Source organism: Furipterus horrens, unplaced genomic scaffold (assembly GCF_987537825.1).
Source record: "Furipterus horrens unplaced genomic scaffold, mFurHor1.1.pri manual_scaffold_1, whole genome shotgun sequence".
In the NCBI taxonomy this organism is placed as follows: domain Eukaryota; kingdom Metazoa; phylum Chordata; class Mammalia; order Chiroptera; family Furipteridae; genus Furipterus; species Furipterus horrens.
The window spans coordinates 43610058-43617201 of record NW_028327171.1 but is presented as its reverse complement, the minus strand read 5'-3'; the positions used below and the strand labels follow the sequence as shown (position 1 = coordinate 43617201).

The window sequence follows — 7144 nt, the reverse complement described above, 5'->3', positions numbered from 1 at the left end:
ATGATCAAACTTGTTTCATCTCCACTTGTTTGACCTCTTTGCTTGGTTCTTTTAAAGCAAATTCAGATGTCCCATAATTTCAACTGTAAATATTTAAATATGTATCTCTAAAAAATAAAGACTTTTAAAAACATAATCACAACATTACACTAAAAACTAATAATATTCTTGCTACTTGATCAAACATTGCCTGGATTTTTGCACATATATTGTTTGTTTAAATTAAGATCCAAATAAAGTACTTATATTGCAATTGATTAATATACCTCTTAAGCCTCATTTAATTTATATGTTCTCTTCCATTTTTCTTCTTCTCCAAGTTTGTCCTATAGGTTTTTGTCCATGCATTTTGCTATTTATATCCCTGGTATTGCTGAAAATGTTTTCTTTTCCCTCTCTTTCCCATTAACTGATAGCTTGATATAGAGGCTTGATCAGATTCAGGCTTGACTTTTTCTTTTTTTTAGCAAGAATATTTCATTTTGTGTACATCCATTAAGAGGTATGAACTGTCTGGTTGTCTCTCTTTTTGAGATGTTAACAGCCATTAATGGTCATTGCCTAGATCCATTAATTCATTAAGAGCTGCAAAACACTGACCAACACTTTAATTAGTCGTGGCTCTTCTATTATTCCTTTTTCATTTACTAGCTGGAACACTTCTCTAAAGAAGTATTCTTTATCAAGTATTTATTCAAATTGAGGTACTGTTCAATAATAAAGACAGAACAAATGTTTCTTCCCCTGTGTTAACCAGTTCAAAATAATGAGTTAAATCTTCAACATTTTCCAAAAGTAACTGATACATTTTTAAAGTATCATTATAAATGCACAAATTTAAATGTATTTGTTATGTTCCAATCCACTTTAGATATTATTGTTATTGCTTCTCAAATTACTGTATCTTTAACTAGTGGATGCCTTTATAAGTTGTCTACTGCATTTATTTGACAAAATTCTAATAGTCCTAATATTTTTCTTACTCTCTGGTATGACAAGTTGTAGATTGCCTGCCCCACACCTAGAAGAGGCATTTTTTTATAATCTCTGGTTCCTTTTAATGGGAAGTAGTATCTAAAGATTACCATTAGGATGATAGGAGTGCCTATTGCTTCTGAATTGGTCATTGCTTGTAGGCCTTTTCAGTGGACAGAGCTATGAAATAAGTTTTGTTTTTGTTTTTGTTTTTATTTTTGCATGCAAAATCTTTTAGTTACAAGGTAGGATCTGGGGTTCATTTTAATAGCCACATGGGCCTCTTGCATGTTCAAACTTCCAGCCCTTGGAGCATATGTACGGTTTGTGTGGCTGTGAGGGGTTCCCGGGGCCTTGACAAAATGCTTGCACACCTCTGGGCCCTCCGCCAAGGACCAGAAAGTAGGATGGCGCCGTAGCCTTTGGGGGATTTCAGGGCCAGCTACTTGAAGGTGAGGATCTTGCTCCTTGAGGAGCTGGTTCCAGTGGTTGCTCCCACAAAGTGCACACATATTCAGTTTGGGCACCTCCAGCACCTGCACATTGTCGGTTGTAGTCCCTGCAATGAGGGTAGGTTTCCCTCCCACCCAGGAAGCTTCATCTTCTGGGTCATAAGGGAAGGGGACAGAGGTGGCCAATTGGGATGACTCATGAACAACCTCTTCAGCACTACTTGCCTGAAGGTGGAGTTGGGTCATCAGGCCAGAAACCTGTACAGCTTGACCAACAGCCTATGCAGATGTCCCAGCTCTTGAGTTCCCAGGCTTGGACCTTTTGGTTTTTGTTGTGGTGAATGTCCACTTCGATGATGGTACTCTTGTTCTACCAGGTTGGAAAGAACAGAAATAACTATTTTTCAAAGACAAAATACATCATAATTTCATACCAATACTTCCAATTCAAATTCAGGACTGTAGGATTTTTACTTAAACGCTTCTTATATCTGCATTCTTTTGTTCCACACAAACATTCCTGATTCTGGCACTAAAATAGTTACTTATTTGCTTTATCTTACAATAAACATGTAACAGAATCAGAATAATATTAAAACTACCACCACCAGTATGATTACTAAAACCAGTCTAAGTTTTATTTGTAGTTTTTTGGTCCTTAGAATATATTCCACTAGGAATAAATATTTTAAATACTGCATTTTAAAGTTACCTGGGTTATTTCCCTTCTGTGTGGTTATGCTGCCAAACTAGGGATGAAGGTAGTATAACACATACATAAACATTTATATTGCCATACACCCTCTTTTTCACTTTCTCTCTCCTAGCATAGCACAGTAATTAATAGAGATAATCTACATTCCTTTATACAGCAGCATAGTGCTCTACTGGCTGTCCCAAAATTGATTTAGCTCTTTGGAAAGAAGTAACATGCCTCTTCAAGTCTTTGGCCATGTTTCTATTGGTTGTATCACTTTTTTTTTTTTTTTTAAATTTAAAGAGGTTCTTTCAATATTCTGGATATATCTGACAATGTCAGATGTAAGAATTACAAACATGGACTCCTACTCTGCATCTTAACCTTTAAAGCCTTTAAATGAGTTTTTAGATGAGCAGAAGTTCTTAATTTTTATGTAGCCAAACTTATAATTCTTTTTCCTTTATGGTTAGTTCTTTTTAAAATTCCTTTTTAGGAAGTCATCGCTTATGACAAGATCACGAGGATATTTTCCTACATCATGTTTCTAAGAGCTTAATTGTTTTTACCTTATGTATTTACATCTACAGTTCATCTAGAATTGATTTTTATTTTATTTTTTGTATAATGGGAGATCAAGATTAAGTTTTCTTCTTGGATATCCAATTGACTTGCCCCAACTTGCTACAATTCTGCTCTGCTCCAGATTCTGAAATGTGACCTCTGTCATAAGTCAGGTGTTCGCATCAAGCTCCTTTACAGGCTTCTCTCTTGCAGCTCACCCGTCCATTTGCATGAGCTTGAATTGGTGTCACACTGTCTTAACTGATGTAGCTTGATGTCTAGTGGTGTAAGTTCTCCAAGTGTATTCTTTAAATTTATCTCATATGTTCTTGGTTCTTTGCATCTTAAAAAATACATTTTAGAAACTTGTCAGTTTCTCCATCCAAAAAACCTTGCTAGGATTTTGATTTGTTACATGAAGTTTGTCAATTGCTATAGGGAGAATTGACATGTTTACAACACGAACTCTTCTAATTTATTTAGGGATTTTACAATTTCTTTCAATAATATTTTAAAGTTATCTGTGTTGGTTTTGTGCATATTTTATTAGATTTAGTCTATGGTGTTTACAGCCAATGCTATTTTAAATGTTATTTTTCTAATAGTTTTATTTATAAAATTAATTGATTTTTGTAAATTGATCAGATATTGAGACTCTGCTAAATTCATTTATTTGTTTAATAACTTATCTCTAAATTATTTTGGATTTTTCCATGCATAATTATGCCATTTACGAATAATGATTGCTGTATTGCCCTGGCTAGGACCTCCAGTACCATGTTGAATAAAAATGGTAATACATGTGTCTTTGCTTCATTTCTGATCTCAGAGGAAAGTTTTAGCACTTCAATATTAAGTATTCAGTTTCAGGATTTTTAAATACTTTTTATCAGAGTAAGAAAATTTCTACTATTTCTCATTTTCTATTTCTAGTTTCTGATTTTTTAATGAACAGGTGATGAATTTTATCAAATTCTTTTTCGCTAAGGAGTGATAATTTTAATTTTAATTTTTGCCTCACCTGAGGACATTTTTTATGGTCTTTTAGAGAGAGAGGAAGGGAGACACAGAAACATTGATGTGAGAGACAAACATTTATTGGTTGTCTCCCTTTACATGTCCAGACTAGGCATTATATGTACCTGGACTGAGGATTGAACCCAAAATCTAGGTATGTGCTCTGACTAGGAATTGAACCTGCATCCTTTTGAGTACTGGATGACATTCCAACCAACTGAGTCACACTTGCCAGGGCTATTCTAATTTTTAATGTGCTGAATTACATTAATTGCTTTTTAAATTTGAATTGAGGTATAATTTATATATATTAAAGTATGCAAAATCTAAGAGTAGAGTTTGATGAATATTTGTGTGTGTATATACCCAGGGAACTAGCATTTAGATCAAGATTTAGACCTGATCCACCAGAAAGTTCCTTTGTGCCCATTCTCAGCCAATATTCAGAGGTAATCATTATTCTAACCTTTATCATAATGAATTAGTTTTGCTTGTTAACTTCATATAAACAAGTCATACAGTATGTAATTTTAGTGTCTGACTTCTACTCAATATAATTTTTTTGTGTTATTTAACAACATGTTTTTAATTTCTAGGTGGAAGTTCCCTATTGTTTTTTTTTATTTTGTTGTTAATTTTAGCTTCATTAGATTTTAGTCAGAGGATGTTGTTTGTATTATCTTTTTTTGGAAGGCATGGAGGTTTGCTTTGTGGCCCAGATATAAGAATATAATTTTTTTTAAGAAAGAGTGAAACAGAGGTTTATTCTATGTTGGAGAATCTCACAGTATTCCTTTGAGGTAGGTGGGTAGAGCAGGTAAATATGCTCTAATCACCTCTTTCAGTATCATAATTGTATTCTATTGCTACTTTGAAAGTCCAATTTTAATGTTTTAACTTCAAAACTCAACTGAAGTTTTTGGTTCCTGAGATATCATATAGTGGAGGTGTCAAGGGCTTTCAAAGCCCTTCACTATCTAACATTTAGTTGCTTAGAATTACGTATGTTGGTTTTCTTATCTATAAAGTAGAAATAATAGTATTCATTTAATATTGTTTTTGTGATGACTGAATGAGATAACTTATGTAAAGTACCTGGTAAATGGAATAGTTAGGCACTTAATAAATAGCTGCTGTGGCTATGATTGTTATTAGCTTTCAATAAGCTTAGTCCACATGCTGTTCTCACCAACACATGAGAAAATGCCATCTAGTTCTAGACTAACTAAGCAGCAAAGGAGCCTGGACTGAGAGGAGCAAACATTTACTAATCAAGCCTTACTTCTCTGAATTGACATATTATCCTCTATTCATATTCAAATCCTCTAGGAAAAGCATCACTGTAAAGTATAGCAGTCCCTTAATCATTTGCATGAATTATAATATGGATGATTCCAACATCAACCAGAAACAAGGGCCAGTTTGATCACCAGGAGAGGAAAGGTCCTTATTAGTGGACAGGGGAGAAGGGCAGCAAATGGAAATGGTAATAAACAAAGATGATAAACTTGACTTTCTTTATTATTTTTCCCAGAAACAGGTCCTGCTAAGGATCACTAGTTGAAGCTTGTGATCAGTTTTCATTTACAAAGAGAACTGTCAAGTACTCCCAGGGACTCTGCCTCTGGGTTTTTGCATTCTCTTCCACAGCAGTACAAAATTATACCTTTGCTTCTCCTCTGGGGTACTTTTAGTTTGGCCTTTGGGCTTGTAGCCAAATCCTTGGGCTCAAACAGTCTCATTCCTGACTATCTTCCAGTTTGAGAAGAATGAAGACTTGAGAGATGGAAGGGGCAGTTCAGGGAGGAAAGAATCTGCAGGAGAGCCACAGGGCAACTCCCACCTGTGGCATTCGGCATTTCTCAAGGTTATAGGGATCAAGCTGCTTGCAGTCAGTTGTGAAGAGAAGGTTTTCCTCTCTCCTGGAGTGATGGCAGTGGGAATGGCTGGTTGTGATAATAACAGTGTGCTCCAGGCTGCCTGATTGATGTAGTGACAGCACCAGGCTCCATGAAACCCACTGCCAAGAATTTGGACCTCACTGGGACTGTTGACAACCTCTTTTTCTACTGGACTCATATTGCAATCACCTGAGAAGCACGCTGTCTAAGATCTCAAAGAGAGCCAAGCAGAATTAATGGGCCAGAGGCAGCACTGAGTGGGCATTATTGTTGGCAGGTAAAAAAAAAAAGGCCGATGGAAAAAAAGGTCAGCTAAAGGGGGTGTAAGGTGTGGTAGTTGAGAAACACGCTTATCATATTTAAGTCCTAACAGGTTCAGCTGGTTTTGTGTGGCTATTTCTTTTGCCACTTACCGTTTCAGCACAACATCATCACTAGGTAAATCTGCATGTAGTGAGCTCACCCACTCATCAGTTCTCAGTTGTGATATGCCTATCTTCTAGAAAAAAACATCACAGAAAAGTGTAACAGTCTCTTAATCATTTGCATGAATCATAACTTCTCATAAAACTGACTTGGAAACAGTTTTATGTGTACACATGCTTTTGTGTTCAGCAATTCTGCATATCAAATTTTGAATATACTTACAAAATAGAATGCCTTTATATATTTTAGTTTTACATTGTAACCAAAAGGTTTGGAATATACATGTGAGGTAGCACTGTCACCTAACATGAGAACAGCTGGATCTGGACTCTGTTGAAGACCTGGATTTCATGCTTGCATATCAGCTCAAGGGTGATATGTCATTGTCATTTCCCTGATGACATATGATGTCATGTTTTTACATGCCTATTTGCCATCTGTATATCTTCTTTGGTGCAGTATCTGTTGAGGTCTGTTGATCATTTTTTATTCAATATGTTTATTTTGCTATTGTTAAGTTTTAAGAGTATTTTGTGTATTTTGGATAATAGTACTTTATCAGCTGTGTCTTTTATAAATATTTTCTCCCAGTCTGTGATAGCTTGTCTTCTCATTCTCTTGAGACTCAATTTTTAATTTTTTTTTTCTATTAAATTGAGCTTTTCTGTTATCTTTACTATTTCTCCTCTTTTTAATTTCCTTGAATTTATTTTAATTCTTTAAATTTCATTTGATTTATTCTGCTGTTGTTCTAACATACTAAGTGGGATACTCAATTCATCTATTCTTCAGCCTTTCTTCCATTCTAATGAGAATTTAGATAATAAATTTCCTTTCAAGTGCCATTTCAGCTGCATTTCCCAAGTATTGGTTGATAGGCCAAATGAAAATATAATGGAAATTAAAAAACAATGAAATTACTACCAAACAAAATTCATGATGTGGTTAAATTGGCACTTGGGAAACTATTAAATGTATGCTTAAAGTTTTCTGTTGTTACTATTTTTAAAAAATTGCATTGTGTTCTGAAAGTGTAATTTATGTAACATGGATTTTTAAAATGTTGAATATTGCTTTATGGCCTAGATTAGAACATAGAAATCTCTTAAGAT

General features: G+C 34.7%; 1 pseudogene; it reads right to left on the bottom strand.

Annotated features, from left to right (window-relative positions):
* Window positions 1-1239: 1239 nt before the first annotated feature.
* Window positions 1240-2381, bottom strand: LOC150020951 (large ribosomal subunit protein eL18 pseudogene; annotated as a pseudogene).
* Between the last annotated feature and the right edge of the window lie 4763 nt (window positions 2382-7144).